This window comes from Helianthus annuus, chromosome 3 (assembly GCF_002127325.2).
Source record: "Helianthus annuus cultivar XRQ/B chromosome 3, HanXRQr2.0-SUNRISE, whole genome shotgun sequence".
NCBI classification, from domain to species: domain Eukaryota; kingdom Viridiplantae; phylum Streptophyta; class Magnoliopsida; order Asterales; family Asteraceae; genus Helianthus; species Helianthus annuus.
In genome coordinates this window covers 34,330,312-34,349,778 of record NC_035435.2, presented here as the reverse complement: position 1 = coordinate 34,349,778, position 19,467 = coordinate 34,330,312, and the positions used below count along the sequence as shown (strand labels likewise).

Genomic DNA, 19,467 nt, shown 5'->3' with positions numbered 1-19,467 from the left:
TCAGGGTGGCAATGGAAATCAAGGTGGTAACAATAATAATAGTCGAGGTGGAAATGGAAATGGCAGGGGCCAAGGTTGTTATGGATGTGGCGACAAGGGGCACTATCGGAAGGACTGCCCGAAGGAAAATCAAGCTCGTGGGAGAGTTTTTACAATAGGAGCACGCGAGGCACGCCAGGACCCGAACGTAGTTACGGGTACGTTCCCTATAAACCAACACTTTGCATCCATTCTATTTGATACTGGCACCGACTTTAGTTTTATATCTGTAGAATTTAAGAACATACTTAGTCTAGAGTCGAGTAAACTAGACGTCCCGTATTCTATAGAATTGGCGAATGGAAAATTAGTCGAAGCGTATGAGGTTATCAAGGGTTGTACACTCGAGCTTAGGGAGCGAAAATTTTCTATCGACCTCTTACCCGTCGATCTAGGCAGCTTTGACGCGGTTGTTGGAATGGATTGGTTGTCCGACAACCGGGCAGAAGTGGTGTGTCACGAGAAGACCATCCGCATCCCACTACCAAATGAAGATACATTTATAATTCATGGGGAGAATCGCGAAACACCCCTACGGATCATAAATTGCATGAAGGCGCAAAAGTGTCTTCGAAAAGGCTGTATAGCCTTCCTCGCCCACGTAGTCGACAAGGAAACCAAAGAGCCGAAGCTAGAAGACATCCCCGTCGTGAAAGAATTTCCATAAGTCTTTCCAGAAGACTTGCCTGGACTACCTCCACAACGTCAAGTGGAGTTTTGAATTGATTCGGTGACAGGAGCGGCACCAGCGGAGAAATCACCATATCGGTTAGCTCCGTTAGAAATGCAGGAGTTATCTACTCAGCTGCAAGAGCTGCTAGATAAAGGATTTATTAGACCGAGTTTCTCACCTTGGGGAGCTCCGGTATTATTTGTTAAAAAGAAAGACGGCAGCTTTCGCATGTGCATTGATTATAGGGAGTTAAACAAGCTGACCATCAAGAACCGATATCCCTTACCGAGAATCGACGACTTATTCGATCAATTACAAGGTTCCAGCTACTACTCCAAGATCGATCTGAGATCGGGTTACCATCAGTTGAGAATACAGGAAGAAAGTATCCCCAAAACGGCTTTTAGGACTCGTTACGGACATTACGAGTTTCTTGTTATGCCGTTCGGCTTAACCAACGCACCGACGTATTCATGGACCTCATGAACCGCGTGTGTAAGCCGTATTTAGACAAGTTCGTGATTGTGTTTAATGATGATATCCTAATATACTCGCGAACCAAGGAGGAACACGAGCAGCATTTGCGAGCTATTTTGGAACTCTTGAGGAAGGAACAACTGTATGCAAAGTTTTCGAAGTGCGAATTTTGGATTCGCGGGGTTCAATTCCTAGGCCATGTGGTAAATGAGAAGGGAATTCACGTCGACCCGACCAAGATTGAGGCGATTAAGAATTGGGAAGCGCCTAGGACTCCTACTGAGATACGAAAGTTTCTGGGATTAGCGGGCTATTATAGACGATTCATAGAGAACTTTTCAAAAGTTGCTCAACCGCTAATGTCCCTAACGCAAAAAGACAAGAAATTTGATTGGGGCGAGAAACAACAGGCGACGTTTCAACTGCTGAAGGATAAACTTTGTGACGCACCTATTTTGGCCTTACCCGACGGTACCGATGACTTCATGGTTTATTGTGATGCATCGCGTCAAGGTCTTGGTTGCGTGTTGATGCAACGGGACAAAGTCATTGCGTACGCGTCTCGTCAATTAATGGTGCATGAGAAAAATTATACCACGCACGATCTGGAGCTAGGTGCGGTGGTATTCGCGTTAAAGATCTGGCGTCACTACTTATATGGTACTCGTTGTACAATCTTCACAGACCACAAGAGTTTGCAGCACATATTCGATCAGAAAGATTTAAATATGCGGCAACGACGATGGGTCGAGTTATTGAACGATTATGATTGTGAGATAAAGTATCATCCGGGCAAGGCGAACGTTGTGGCGGATGCCCTGAGCCGCAAGGAACGTATTAAACCTCTAAGGGTGCGAGCCTTGGAGATGACCATACATAATGATCTCACTTCTCGGATTCACGATGCTCAACAAGAGGCGCTTAAACCAGAAAATATACCAGCCGAATCCTTACAAGGAATGGAGGCACAATTGGTGCCAAAGGAGGATGGAACACTGTACTTTATGGGACGAATTTGGGTCCCGTTCTTTGGCGAACTACGAACAATTATCTTGGACGAGGCACACAAGTCAAGGTACTCTATACATCCGGGTTCGGATAAGATGTACCAAGATTTAAAAGAATTTTATTGGTGGCCTAAGCTTAAAAGCGACATTGCTGCTTATGTTAGGAAATGCCTAACCTGCGCTAAGGTTAAGGCGGAATATCAAAAGCCTTCAGGGTTACTCCAACAACCTGAAATTCCCGTATGGAAATGGGAACAAATCTCAATGGACTTCATTACTAAGTTACCCCGAACCTCAAAAGGCCATAATATGATTTGGGTAATTGTAGATCGACTTACAAAGTCCGCACATTTTCTACCGATCAGGGAGAAGGATAGCACTAGGAAACTGGCCGAAATATATCTCAAGGAGATTGTGGCACGACATGGAGTGCCTATTTCTATTATATCAGACCGAGATGGTCGATTTGTGTCTAGGATATGGCAATCATTCCAAAAGGCATTTGGATCCCAACTGAATCTTAGTACGACCTTTCACCCTCAAACGGACGGCCAAAGTGAACGAACGATACAAACTTTGGAGGACATGTTACGTGCTTGTGTGATGGATTTGGGTGGAAACTGGGATACTCACTTGCCCTTAGTGGAGTTCTCGTACAATAATAGTTATCACACTAGCATCAAGGCCGCCCCGTTTGAAGCATTATATGGGCGAAAGTGTCGGTCCCCGCTATGTTGGGCGGAGACCGGGGATAAACAACTCATTGGTCCAGATTGGGTGCAAGAAACCTCAGACAAGATCATGCAGATACGAGACCGTATCAAGATGGCTCGCGATAGACAAAAGAGCTACGCCGACAAACGACGCAAACCATTAGCTTTCGAGGTCGGAGACATGGTATTGTTAAAAGTCTCGCCTTGGAAGGGCGTAGTAAGATTTGGTAAACGTGGAAAGTTGAACCCACGTTACATTGGACCATTCAAAATCCTGGAAAAGATCGGAACTGTTGCATACAAGTTAGAACTACCAGAAGAACTGAGCAGTGTACACGACACGTTTCACGTGTCAAATCTCAAGAAAAGTCCTACACGAGAGACGGTTGTCATTCCAGCAGATGAGATACACGTCAACGAAAAACTTCAATTTACTGAAGAACCTGTTGAGGTTACGGACTGGAAGGTCCACAAGACACGCAGGAATCGTAGGAGGCTAGTCAAAGTTCGTTGGAACTCGCGTCACGGTCCCGAGTATACGTGGGAACGTGAAGATCAAATGAAATCCAAGTACCCTCACCTGTTTCCAGACCCCCTGCAACCGGTAGCACGACTCGAATTTCGGGACGAAATTCTTCTAACGGGGGGAGAATGTAACAACTGGCAAAATAATGGTAATTCCGTACAACTTAAACACTTGATTTAACGTTTAATTTCTCTCGTTACGATTTAATTATTGCATGGTTAGATCGTATAAGTTCTAGCAATCATAGGACATGGTTAAAAATGCTAAACAATATTAACACAATCGCTATGTCACGAGAAAACCGCAAACTATGTCCTAATATGTTGGCAAAATGCTAAAAGCACTATTCACCTGAGCACACTATTCATGCCAGCTAGTTCTGAAAACTGTCAGAACGAGCAACGAAGGGCACAGACGCACTTGGTAGATGGAATACAAATAGAAATCCCTAATTAGGGACAGTAAATCATTAAAACCCCTCAACTATCTGGAAAATACATGTCGTTAAAATTCATCCGAATCGCGCTAAAACTGTAACCAAAAAATAAATTGTCCGCAACACTAAAATACAACATTTTATTGTCCATAGAACTAGTAAATAATATTTTACATCCTAAATAAGCTTAGGGATATCAATGGGATATTCGAAACACAAGCTCCCGGTGTTACGCCGCAACTTTCAAACATTGCCCAAGTTTGATGTGAATAAATTATATTCCTACCATCCAATTTCCTAAACTAAAAGGCTAGCGAACTAGTTAGCCATATTTTGGCGTCGCAAACGCCTTGAATAAACGCTATAGCGTTGATGGTAAATTAAAACCATCGCTCCCGGTATTTAAACTATAACCTCCGAATATCACCTGATATCGAACCGGTGAGCGAACTAGTGGTATTTTTACCATCTAAAATTTATACCAACTAAACTAGTAAACTAATTTGACCTTATTTATAACCCTAAACTATTATTAACCCCTAATTACCATAATCAAGTTGATTACATAAATATCTAGTACCTTGACATTTATCTCACATGTTTAAATTCATTATAAAAAAAAAATGTGTAAAGACCATATCTCATGCCCATACATTCGGCCAACCCCATTCCTCCATCATATCTTTCACCTTACTTGTGATTATGATATAGAACATGGTGAGGGGTTAGTTGTTGACTAAGATTGCATGACCTTGATAAAGATAACACACCACCACCTCATTCCACTTCACTTACACTTCAACAAAAAAAAAAAGAAAAAAAAAAACAAAAACCTCTTGTCACCCCTCTAACTCACGGCAGCCATAAGACCTCCAATTCTTTCCCTTTTCATTTATTAAACACCCTAAATTAAACCCTTTTAAACCATCATAACTCCATCCAAAGTGTGTGCAAGCTTAAGGGATCATTAAGGAGCACTTTGGAGCTTAATCTTCTTCTTTATCTTCATCTAACCTCTTGCAAAATTGTAAGACCTCATACATTTTTATTATTTTTTTTACATGATTTATTATGTAGATTATTAAAGTACTTGTTGATCATCTTGAAATCAAAAGAAAAATTCCACTTAAAACCCTAAACAAAACTTAAACAACATACTAATCATGAAGTATTATGTGATTATTATGTGTTTTAGAGTTAAATAAGTTGTATGATCTTGTTGATTTTGTTTAAAGTAGGTTGTTTAACCTAGGATTTATGATAATCATGTTGCTTGTTTAGTGTAGTAAAGTAGACTAGTGATGATCTTGTTAGATTAGTCCTAAAAATGTGATTTAAACACTTAGAGGTTTAAATCAAGAAAGGTCATCACCCTTAAACTCATGAGCTTAATATATATATGTTTTTTTTTTACTTGAAAGGCTAAGGATTTAATGAACTACAAATGGTGATTAAGAACTAATAAGTGTGATTTTTAAATAAAACAAGTGATTTAATAAATAGTCATGAAAACCACACTTAAAAATCTTGAATTTAAAAAAACATAAAAGTCTTGAAATTCTTAAGAAAATTATTATATATAAGAGCTCATGAATCAAGGATATAAATGGTAGTATTTAGCTACTTGAGAATAGTAAATTGTTGAGATTAGTAGAATGATGATTTGGAAATTGAAAAATGATTTTTAAACATGTTTTGACTACATGGGAAAAACGCCATAGTTTAGGGAAACTATGGCGAAAATTTATAAAAATCTAATCGCGATTAAAAAGAGATTAACGGGGGTGATTAGCATGGTTAATCATGATTAGTAACTTTAATTGCGATTAACGACCTTAATCGTGATTAGACGGACCCTGATGACAAGGGTTAACTTTTAACCATCCAAGAGTTTATATAAACACAAAAAGATATTTTTTTTAACATAAAAGTGGGTAAAGTTTTTAAATAAAACAATAAATATAATTTTTGGAAAATTATATATACATATGCTAAATACTCTATTGGTGTATATTACTTGTGTAATGTATGTATGTATTAGTAGTAGGAGAAATACATACAAAAAGATAATACATTATAAATACGGTATACCTACATGTAGAATACGGTATACCTACATGTATAAATACGGTATACCCACGCGTATAATACAGTATACCTACACGTATTATACGATAGCCCTACGCGTATAAATACGGTATACCTACTCGTATAAATACGGTATACGTACACGTTTAAAGCACATAAATACAAGTATACATACGGTATATGTATATGTATAAAAGACTTAGTATACGATGATATACTCACATACACTTGTTGAAGTGTACTCTCTCACTAAGTTTGTATATATACGACAACGTATTTCGACATTAAAAATAAATATTTTCAACACTTTTGTCGAATAAAGACATACACTTATATTTGTGTAACAAATATAAAGTCTTGAACCAAAGCATACACCTGAAGCAAATGCCAACATATTACTAAAAATACGCAAGCGTTCCAAAAACAAAATGAAAACAATGAACGTTCAAGATGAGCAACGAGTACAAGGTCTAGGAAGGACCGGTGTGTCTAATGAGTTAGAACCCTTGTAGGTTGACTCGCGTTTACGGAACACGTTGATTGAATATATCTCTCTCAGGAACGCAAAGCTGTGAGTTCATGTCCCCCTTTTCTCTTAAATGTTTTCGGATTTATAACTCTCGGGGGTGGAATACATGTCTCAATGGTATGGTTTAGCTAGGGAATGAACTGTTAGATCATGTGAGCGAATAGTAATCTCTCTTAAGTGCCATTAATCTTGTATAAGACCGAAGGCAAAAGTGGTAGATCTATCGGGTGTAGCGAGCCCCACTCTTGGGTCCTTGTGTGGCCCATGTAGTGCTTTTGTTGTTCTAACCGGGTGGACCGGGGGAAATTCGCTAGGGTTGAGTGCTTCCTATGTCGCCACACATATTAATGTCCTTGCAAAACATTAATGATCTGTTCATAGACGCTATACATACCTGTTTGTTATAAAAGATCTCTCATATGTTTAAAGGTTTCATTGGAGCTCACTCAAAACACATGAACTCGCTCAACTTTTGTTGATGTTTTCAAACTCACATGTATTTCAGGAAACTAATGGAACTTGGGTGCTGGTGTTTATTATGAAGCTTTTGGATTACAAGTCATCGATGTCATCCCTTTTGGAGGGTTTGGTCCATATATCTCATCTTCAATGAGATATAGGATGCAAAGCCTTATGTTTTAAACTTATGTTGAACTCGTCTTTTGTAAAACTTATAACTTATGTCATTTTTGAATTTAAAATAACTTATGATGTGTAATATTTTTATTATGTCAATGGATGAACATCGTACGTTTTAATCATGTAGTTGTTTACTTATATCGTACGCAATGAAAACTAATCAAGTTCACACCGCGCGCTTCCGCTAATGAACGGGTGTGACAGTAATGACATTTTCCCTGTGCAGCCAAGCTATCTTTGCCCTTCTTGTACCGTGTCACCTTATGCAAGGTATGCTTTCTGCATTCCTTATTCTTGCAGTAAGTCTTCTTGGTCTTCGGAACGTTCACCATGGCTGCAGAGAGATGAGATGCAAAATTCCCCCGACACTGTGTAAAACTTCTTCTTGTTCTTCGAGTGACATCAAAACCGAGCCTTTGAAAGACTTCAATGGCTCTGATACCACTTGTTAGTCCCGAAAAACCCGTGATATCACTCTAGGATTAATCGAATGCGGAAAATAAGATCAATCCATAAGAACAAAAAGAGAATATTCATTACAAATCATAGTGTCGCCGCTTAGATCGCACACAGTCTCAAGGACTGTCTGGTACGATCTTCGAGAACCTTGCACACAATCTCTAGGATTGTCGGGTACAAGGCTCTCTATTTGGGGCTACATTATTACAATGGAGAGCTCTACCACTAATAATTTAATAGGACTATTTATAGGAGCCTCTACCCCATTGGCCCACATGGCCTAGCCCAAGTCCAAGACATAACTAAAAGCAAATAAACATAAAATACTGTAATAAATATAAGCGTAAAACTTTGGACCTAACAGTATTCCACGTGTCAAATCTGAAGAAGTGTCTGTCAGATGAGACCCTCATAGTTCCCTTAAAGGAGCTCACTATCGACGACCAGCTGCGATTCCTCGAGGAACCAGTAGAGATTATGGATCAAGACGTTAAGATTCTCAAGCACACTAGAATACCTCTGGTCCGAGTTCGTTGGAATGCTCGTCGTGGCCCAGAGTATACCTGGGAACGAGAAGACCAAATGAAACTCAAGTACCCCCAGCTGTTTAAGAAAAACGCAACCACTACTGAGGCTGAAGCTACTGCAGAATTTTGGGACGAAATTCCCAAATCAACGGGGGGATGATGTGACACCCCAGGAAAACCAGGAGAACAACGCAACTTAACTAGCTTCCTCAGTAACTACGCGCTAAATTTCGGGACGAAATTCTCTTAACAGGGGGAGAATGTGACAACCCTCAAAATCCTATGTATTCCGTACAATTTATTATTGATAATTAAAGTGTTTGACGACTGTGTGGAAGTACTTAACTGCTTTCTGATATCTGTGTTATGCTTACACGCATTTGTTAATATACTAATAGTGTACAGAAAGGTCACTAAATAGTCCGTTATATTTTCCCAAGTGTTAGAAAGTAAAAACGTTACAAAATATAAAAATAGGACGCCTTACGAATTAATTAAGCACTTTAACGGAACAGTATCTAACCGAATAACCGGACATTACCCGGGACACCAAATATTTGTCAAATACATTGTTTTATTATTTTTGACTAGTCATGATCCCCGTATACCATAACACCCCCTAAATATCAACATACTAATATATGTAAGTATATACTTGACAACCTAACTAACCTTTACCAATTAGTTACAAAATTTGCAACCAACCCCCCCCCCCCCTAACTGAATTCGGTCACAAGGACCATTTCCCCCACATGCTTCATATCTTGTTCATAGGTTTTATCTGATATTTTATTTGATTGTTTGCTTAATGGAGTGAACAAAATATTTCCCCCACATGCTTCATATCTTGTTCATAGATTTTATTTGATTGTTTGCTTAATGGAGTGAACAAAATATTTCCCCCACATGCTTCATATCTTGTTCATATATTTTATTTGATATTTTATTTGATTGTTTGCTTAATGGAGTGAACAAAATATTAGGATGTAAGATTATAAGTATGGGCTATATCTTTGCAAGATCATCCATATCATTCCATCACTTCACAAAGATCACACCATCTCTTTCACACTCCTCCCTCTCCTCTCGGCTCACCCATAACCGCCACCATCTCCACCATATCACAACCACCTTCATCCAATTTTGAGTTCCATTCATGTGTTAGAAGGTGCACAACGAAGCTCGGTGTTCTTGGAAGTTGAAGGACCTTCTCTATTCGCTATTAACCACCACTTTTCTACGCTCGAACTTCCCTAGCCTTGAGCTAGTGGTAAGAACTTAGATCCGATCATTCTTTATGTTATTTAAGTGGTTAATAGGTGATTTGATGATTAAAGTTATGAAACACTAAAGAACTTGCACTAAAGTCTTGAACATGTTGGTTAAAGAGTAACTAGTGGTGTAAATCATGTAGATCTTGTGTGATTATGATTATTGGTGGATTATTTGATGTTCTGCTGATTATTATTGATGTGTGATGTTGTTGTGGTCACTAAACATAATTAACGGGATCAACCGAACACAAACTAGTAAGCTAGAGACCAAAAACAGCAATATGTCCATACTTTACAGCCAACTTCAGTTGGCTGTAAACAGGTCATAAACTTAACGAAAAACCGATATTTTGAATCTAAAATATGTTATTATGAAATACGGTTCTAATGGCACCGGAATCGTAATTTTTGGACTCCGTTTGCTATTTTTAAAGTGTTAATTTGTAACAGCAACTTAAGCTGAATTTTGACAGCAATAAATGGGTGTCATACTTCATAACCTGAGTTTTGTGATGAATCGGACCATGAAATTTGTACAGTAGATGACAACCGATGCATTTGTAATTACCCCACTTGAATTTTGTAAATCGGACACTCGATGAATTTTTAATAAATTGTTCCGTGGACTGTGGTCAGAAATACACAAATCTGAGTTCAGTCCGGAACATGAATTTTTATAAAATATTGGTAATTAACCGGACCCCGATATTTTTACACAATTAAATTTGGAACGTTTAAGACATTCTGTAAAAATTTGGGAATTTTTGGAATAATTTAACTATTTTATTTAAATGTCCGAAAACAGCCGGTTTTGAATATTAATGCTGAATTGATATAAGTTGTGACTTGCGTGTCTAAATGTCGAGTATGCTATCTGCGAATGATCTAACATGTTATATGTGTTATATACATTATTGTATGTTTGATTATGAGTGGGGAATGGATGGGAAGTATATTTGGGCATAAACAGTTAAAGTAATACATGTTATGTGATAGATACGTGTAGGAACTTTGTGCTCTATTTGTAAGACACTAAATGACTAACTATAAATCATACTAGGACGTATTGACCGACCTTGACTGTTAGCGATATTTGAGAATCTAACCGAGCGAACCAAGGTGAGTTCACACTTTTCTACAAAGCATGGTAATTTCCCGGTGGGAATGGGAATGGGTACAGGAATAGGGATTCCTCGTCCTTTGGGACGCGTTCAGGAATGTGAATTCCTCGTCCTTGAGACGTGTTTAGGAATGTAAATTCCTCGTCCTGTTGGGACGTATTAGACTTACTGGACTAGAACTCTATCTGCGAAGTCCCTCCCTTTTTGTATCGACTTAATCGCCGAGGCTATGGCGAGCGGGTCATTAGTTAATAGCGCTATTAGGTTTAACAAACCTCATACCGTGCCAGTCGGACGGGCGTGTACTAATGGACTATGGCACATCGGTGGTGATAGAACACCGACGCTAGGGCACAATTGATTTTTGTTAGTAGTCGATATGATAAACGAGTCTGGTAGTTTAAAATACTGGGGTAGCTCCCCACGGCCAAAGTGCCGGGCTGGATAGCCAGGGAAGATGGACATGGGATGGTTAACTAATAAACGTTTTCGAACTATGGGGTAACCCCCACGGCTGGATAGCCGATTGAGATTAAACTATGTTTTTGGAAACAACTCTAAAATGGACAACCAACCGTGAACTCAGTCAATTTTGTTGTTGACTCGTTATTACATGCTTTGCAGGTCATTAGATGCTATGGAGCTTGCATATGGAGGTGGTCGTTGTGGGATGCGAACTGATATGTCCCGTACTTAATGAATAAACTTTATGAACTTATTAAACCTACTTTTGGACTTTAAACTTATGAACTATGGACTCATGTTTCCAATTTAGGGATTTTTACATATTTCCCCCTTCTAAGCAGCTTTATTACATATTTCCGTAACCCATAAATTTAATTACATATTTCCCCTTTCTAAAGAAGCCTTATTACATATTTCCCCAATCTCTATATTTTTATTACATATTACCCCAATCTCTAAATTTAATTACATATTTCACCTTCCTAAACCCCATATATTACATATTTATCCATTTCCTTAAAAATACTCTTATAAAATTACTATTTTACCCCTAATGAGTTTATTAAATAAATAACTACAATATATTTCCTAGCTTCACCTTTGAACCCGGATATTTTTTTTATTTTTCAATTAAAAAAATAAAATAAATAATATTAATTATTTGTGAACAAACCTTTCGTTTGATTTTTTTTATAATTTGTACAACCCTTTCATGTGGGGTTTAGACTTTGATACAACTGAATTTGCTAAGAGGAATGAGCCCATGATATCGACAACTTATGGTTATAACAAAATCTGGGGTGTTTGTTATGTTGTGTTTTGAATTTTGATCAGTTGAATGAGGATTTCACCCGTCTCTGTTTGCCTTTTTTTCTGCTTTTAGTTGTATGAAAAATAGGAGGCTGTGATGATATAGTGTAGTGAGTAAATTCGGCGTTTGTGGATCTGATCTGTATCTTGGTTGGGCAATATAACGAAAGGTTTGTTCTCAAATAATTAATATTTATTTTACTTTTTTTAATTTAAAAATAAATAAAAATATCCGGGTTCAAAGGTGAAGCTAGGAAATATATTGTAGTTATTTATTTAATAAACTCATTAGGGGTAAAATAGTAATTTTATAAGAGTATTTTTAATGAAATGGATAAATATGTAATATATGGGGTTTAGGAAGGAGAAATATGTAATTAAATTAAGAGATTGGGGTAATATGTAATAAAAATTTAGAGATTGGGGAAATATGTAATAAGGCTTCTTTAGGAAGGGGAAATATGTAATTAAGTTTATGGGTTGGGGAAATATGTAATAAAGCTGCTTAGGAGGGGGAAATATGTAAAAATCCCCAATTTAGGGCTTGAATTTTTATGTTTTACGCTTTCGCTGTTAAACTAAAATCGGATTACTTCCTATTGCTCACCAATCGTATTGTGTTTGGTTTTATTTACTTGATTATGTTGTTCAATATGATTGGTGGCTCGATCCTGGTCATGTCACGCCTCCAAGCGGTGATACTCCGCATGGTGGATTTTGGGGGTGTGACAATACATACATACATACATACATACATACATCATACATACATACATACATACATACATACATACATACATACATACATACATACATACATACATACATACATACATACATACATACATACATACATACATACATACATACATACATACATACATACATACATACATACATACATACATACATACATACATACATACATACATACATACATACATACATACATACATACATACATACATACATACATACATACATACATACATACATACATACATACATACATACATACATACATACATACATACATACATACATACATACATACATACATACATACATACATACATACATACATACATACATACATACATACATACATACATACATACATACATACATACATACATACATACATACATACATACATACATACATACATACATACATACATACATACATACATACATACATACATACATACATACATACATACATACATACATACATACATACATACATACATACATACATACATACATACATACATACATACATACATACATACATACATACATACATACATACATACATACATACATACATACATACATACATACATACATACATACATACATACATACATACATACATACATACATACATACATACATACATACATACATACATACATACATACATACATACATACATACATACATACATACATACATACATACATACATACATACATACATACATACATACATACAATACATACATACATACATACATACATACATACATACATACATACATACATACATACATACATACATACATACATACATACATACGTACGTACATACATACGTACGTACGTACGTACGTACGTACAATAAAAAAACAACATATTATATTGAAAATACAAACATGTTAACAATTAATGATTAATGATATATACAGTTCACATCGTAATACTAGCACGTGTACACATGTGTAATACACATTTTTTTTAATAAATAAATAATTTACCTAATTGATCGACGTCATACAAACGTAATGGACGGACATTATGATTGAGATAACTTGAATTGTTAACATCAGTTGAATCATCGATACGTTCGTGTCTGTCATCATCGTTATCACCTGACCTAGAACCGATTAATGCGTCATCAATAATGGCACCAGTGTTTGTAGAACTGCTAGATGAAGCCATACCTGAACGATTTAACAACAATATCGATTAAACAACAATCAGACATATCCGAATTCCGATTATGAACAATATGTGATAAAATAAACATGAAATCCGATTACCTACGTTTGTTAAACATGAATTTAGATGCGAAACAGCTTGAATTGGGTATGAGATTCGTTATATGTATGAGTAATTGATACAATTATGGAATTGATTGATATAGTATTCGAGAATTGTTGAACACGAAACCTCCAGAAAACAAAATCAAGACTGTGTGTGTGGGTTATGAATTGGGCGAAACATAAAGCGTGTAATTGTGTTTGTTGAAAAAAATACCCCTATGTTTAATAGTTTTTTGGTTTTCTCATTTATATCTAGTTTTCTCATGATCATATCCCTATATATATATATATATATATATATATATATATATATATAGGGGACGGCTAAAATGAAAACCACCTCCCGTTGAAAGAACCATGAGAACTACACCGTACGGGGCGAGTTGGACCAAAATTTTTTTTCATAAACGTAGATGCGTGTATTATAAACACATTTGTAAAAAAAAAAATTCAAAAAAAAAATGTCGTGAGTGTAGTTTTGAGCACCACAAAGTTTGTTTTTACAGACAAACTTTGTGGTGCTCAAAAATACACTCACGACATTTTTTTTTTGAGTTTTTTTTTTACAAATGTGTTTATAATAAATGTATCTACGTTTATGAAAAAATTCTTTGGTCCAACTCGCCCTGGATCAAAAAGTTCTCATGGTTCTTATAACTGGAGGTGGTTTTCATTTTAGCGGTCCCCTATATCTATACTACTTTAATAAGCATATAGGAAGGGCAAGAATGGTCATTTGCCATTGTACAACTATTTTAAACACATTATACAATCATTAAAGCATAAAAGTGTTGAAAGTCCTTTTTAACACCTTTTCAACACAAGCATTTTGGGCGGCCAGATCTATCCATTCAAATTTTGAATTCCTTTACTCTTCCCAACTCCCAAGGCCAGATCTATCCATTCAACATTCATGTTTCTCTAATGTTCTTCCATCTTCTCCCAGAGAAAACCTAATATTGCCACCACCGCCATAACACCGCAGCAACAATAAAAGCCCCACATACCTTCTCTCTTTAAAGAACTCAATGCCATCAGCCACCATCGCTTCCTACGAAATCGGCTCCTCCCACATAACTTTCACAGCTCATAACCCACCACAACTTCTTGATTTAAGGTCGTATGGCCTGGATCAGCGGTTTACTGGGCCAAATCTACAAATCTTAGGGCATCAAGTACACATACGGCTCTGACCGGGTAGAATTCTAACACACCCTAAAAGCCGACGTCGTTGCTGTGAAGCCCACCCACGTGTTCAATGCCGCCGGTCGACCGAAATGTCACACAAGGTGGTATATGTTTGATTTTTATGTGATTTCGAATAAGTGTGTGTGTGAACCCGTTTGATTTTGATTGGTTTGTGTTTCAGGGTCTGTGTTCAAACATCCAAATCCTCTATAAAATAAAGAAGGCCAGTCAATTCAATAAGTTAGGGTTTTATATTTTTTGTTCAAATTTAGAGCATAATCTGATATAAATCGATGTTTCTATTGTAATCATGAGCTTGTATGTGATTATTTGGTCAATAATCATGTTTTTGAGGAAACTAAGTGGTGGATTTAGGAATAATGCCGACAAAAAGTCGAGATAAGAGCAAAACAGTGAAGATGGGAGTGAGGATTGTTACTCAATCGACTGGCTATACGCAGCCTTGGTGGCATAGGATTACAGATGGTGTCGTGTTGTCTTTTTGTTACTCAATCGACGTGTTGTCTTTTCATTTTGAATGGATTAATTGTTGATTTCAGGGTGCAAGTTAAGATGCACGTGCAATGCTCTTGATGGAGGATATCATAACTCTTGAATTACTGGTATATTTCTGGTAACGTCATGTGATCTTTTGAGATCTAGGGTTTCATCTTTACTGATGAGATACAATTTATTTTTCTACGAGGCTTTATGATGGTTCTATTAGAAATATTCTTGTTTTTGAGTATTGAGTCTTGATTCTGTTAGATTTAAAGATGTTTTTTCTTATATTTCACATTTTTATTCATCAATGGTGTTTATTGCTGAATTTTATTTTCATATATTTGTTCCGATTAAGTGTGAAAGTTGTAAAAATGGTCAGGGGCCTGGATGTGGGGAAGAGGAGTCGTTTCTGATGGTCAATCTATTGCTTATGGAAGTTATGCTGAAAGGTTCATGGCCCCTAATGAACTTTAGGTGAATGTACCCTTATAATTCTGTAATTGTTTCATTGCATTCAGTGATTTGATATTCACATGATAATCAACGTGTTACACAATTGGCTATTTGAAATTTTATTATTTGCTTTTTAAAATGTAGAGAAGTGAATCCATTCAATGAGTTATGTATAGTTATAAAAAACAATAACTATCAGTTCTTGATTTTGGCTGCATAATGTGCTATATTTGCAGTCAGATCCAAACACAAAGAGCCTGAAGATTGGTGACCCTTGGTGGCAACGGTCATGAAGAAGCTATGGTAGCAGTCGGAATCAAGAGTAGATGGAAACGGTTTTGGGTTGCTAGGGTTCTATCATGAACCCAGGTAGTGCTGGCGCCTTAGAAGAGCCCGATGATGATTAGGGATTGATTCCAGGTGCGTTAAATGTAACTGTTTTTATTAAACTTTCATGGCCCATTGAACTTATGGCTTGTGGTTTCAGGTTATGTTGAAGTTGGGCGATATACATAAAAAACAATTTCATACATGATAAAACAAGGGGAAGCTTTGTCTCTTGTGTCCTGCCTAAAAAGAGGTAGAATCTCATATCTAAATAGCATATGTTACTGTAAAAGGAGGTTTTTCTAGAGAGTTTAATTAATGTATTGCATGACTGGCTTGGATTAGTAGAGGTTTCAGTTAAAAAGAAGCAGGTCGAATGCATATTCACTTAAAAAGAAGCGGGTCGAATACTTTTTCGCTTAAAAAGAAACGGGTCGAATGCTTTACCGCTAAAAAAGAAGCGGGTAGAAACCTTTTTTGCTTAAAAAGAAACGGGTTGAATGCTTTTTTCGCTTAAGAAGAAGCGGGTCAAATGCTTTCTTGCTTAAAAAGAAACAGGTCGAATGCCTTTTCGCTTAAAAAGAAGCGGGTCGAATGCTTTTTTCGCTTAAAAAGAAGCGGGTCAAATGCTTTTTTGATTAAAAAGATATGGGTCGAATGCTTTTTCACTTAAAAAACAAACGGGTCGAATGTTCTTTCACTTAAAAAGAAGCTCAAATGCTTTTTCAAATGTATAAAATATGTAGGTTTTTAGATTATTACTGAAATAATATAACCTTTGTCATACTACCTACATGAACAAGAAAGTTGAATTATCTGACAAAACGCCTCTTGGGTAAAAACCGACCCATTTTGACCCGTCATCATCCAACCCACAATCCAACCCACATACCTGCCTATTTTCTCATTTCAAGATTTCTTGGTTCATCAACATATGTACTTTTGTAATCGGTTTTTGCAGGCAGAAGTGAATTATCTCGGGCAACTTTTGCACCCGAATCTCGTACAATTGATCGGATATTGTTTGGAGGACAAACAACGGCTTTTATTGTACAAATTCATGCCTTGTGGGAGCTTGGAAAATCACTTATTTAGGAGTGAGTTTGTTATATTTCAATATCTCTGGATCTACTTACAAACAATACAAAGTTATCATATTTTGTATGATTGATATTTAGGAGGACCTTATTTTCAACCATTATCGTGGAGTCTTCGGTTAAAGGTTGCTCTCGGAGCTGCTAAAGGACTTGTTTTTCTTCATGGTGCGAAAGCAAAAGTGATTTATCGCGATTGCAAGACTTCTAATGCGTTGCTAGATTCGGTATGTTGTGTTGTTATGAAATTTTATAGAAAATTGCACAAAATAAAGTGCAAAATCTTAACTTTAGTTAAAATGACCTTTTTACCCTTACGTATGAATGTGTAGGACTACAACGCAAAGCTATCAGATTTCGTGGCTAGCCAAGGATTGACTGATCGGTGATAAGAGCCATGTCTCGACTAGAGTCATGGGGACGTACGGAACTGCCCAATTGGTAATAAGAGCCATGTCTCGACTAGAGTCATGGGATTTGATCTTTTGCTGATGTGTATAAGCTCATGTTACCATGAACAAGTACACTTGGGAACTGTCGTTGACTCCATCAGGTTTGCCTGTTTTACGTTTTTTTTTTTTTTGTGAAAATTCTTGATTATTATGATGGTGCAGTGATATGCCTTTGCGTATTAGAATAAGAATCGCGTATCATTCTTGGCCAATGAACAAATGAGTTTGTTCAGTTATTGCGAATGGGTCGGTATGGTTTATCGCATATCTAAAATTGTCTAATGGGTCAGGTAAAAAGTATAGCTTGAAGGGTATGCATCTGTTTCTAATGTGTAAAACCTTCTAAATCGTTTTTTAAACATTCAGATTCTTACTTATTTACTTACTGTAATAATGTTGTTTTTCTAATTATAACTAATAGTCTAAAACACAATCAGTTATAAAAAAACGACAGAAAATGTTTGTAGTTAAACAACACAACCTGCTTTGGTTGTATGCTAATCCTCGTATTTGCCTCTCTGAATACTGGGTTCCAGGTTACACAAACTTATAGTGTATTGACTTGTTTTAATTAAGATGTGCTGTGCTTATGGTATGCATCTGTTTTTTTTTTTTTTTCTCAAATTGGTGCAGGTCTGCAAGTTTGTGGATGACAGAATGCCCATTAAGAAGACAAGTTCTACTATAGTGAAACATGGTTCTGAAAAGAAGACAAGTTCCACCATTTTATAGTGATGTTATAAATCTACACTGGTCGTTGAGTTCGATGTGAAACCAGGCATGGGTTACTTTTGTGATTCATTTGTCATGTAAATTTTATATAAAATAAACCCCACCTTCCCTTGTATGGCAACAAGTTACTTCATATACAGAGACTTCATTTACGTTGTATAGTGATAGTACAATATGACGCATGACTTTCTTTTGAATGAGTTCTAAAATGTCACAGAGGGCTAATTATTAGAAGTGGGAGAATTGTACAGTAAGTTGAAAATAATGAATCGAGTTCATCTTTAAAAATTAGGCTATTTCACTCCCATGTTTACTTTTGTATGGTTGATTTGGGTTAAGCTATATCTCTAACGGGCCCAAGGAAAAATATAAAAATATACAAAAAATTGATAAAAAGATATTACTACAACGATGTTATGAGAAATAAATGAGAGAAAAAAAACAGACATACCATAAACTATATCACGAGAGGGATTGATAAAATAATAGAAAACAAGATGAAGATTGTAAATTTTCACAACCGCATTAATGGTCTGGTCTGATTTTATATGGCCGGTTTTGGTATAAAACCGAAAATCAAATCAGTCGCTATGTTTTGAAGATTTTGAAACCGACAAGCCAAAAGTTAAAGAAAGAAAGTGACCGCGAAACCAAACCGAAGACCGGTTTGGGCGGTTTTACGATTTGAAATCGAACCGTGATCATTCCTAGAATATATCACGAAACGACTGATAAACTAACGGTAAACGAGTATCCTATTGTAAATCGCCTCCGCCGCCGCATCGCGCGGGTAGAAAGCTAGTGTATATATATATATATATATATATATATATATATATATATATATATATATATATATATATATATATATATATATCAATTTTA

General features: G+C 36.5%; 1 long non-coding RNA gene across 7 annotated transcripts; it reads left to right on the top strand.

The window, feature by feature from the left end:
* The first annotated feature begins 14,662 nt into the window (after positions 1-14,662).
* Positions 14,663-18,779, top strand: LOC110940242. Of its 7 annotated transcripts, none has more exons than XR_002592931.2 (10): positions 14,663-15,121; positions 15,202-15,506; positions 15,581-15,654; positions 15,904-15,998; positions 16,214-16,397; positions 16,465-16,557; positions 17,266-17,401; positions 17,483-17,625; positions 17,731-17,951; positions 18,484-18,779. It is a non-coding gene; the product is annotated as an uncharacterized LOC110940242 (long non-coding RNA). The 7 variants fall into 7 exon arrangements; XR_002592926.2 differs by having other exon boundaries at positions 14,664-15,121; positions 15,202-15,260; positions 15,396-15,643; XR_002592928.2 differs by having other exon boundaries at positions 14,664-15,121; positions 15,581-15,643.
* Positions 18,780-19,467: the final 688 nt, after the last annotated feature.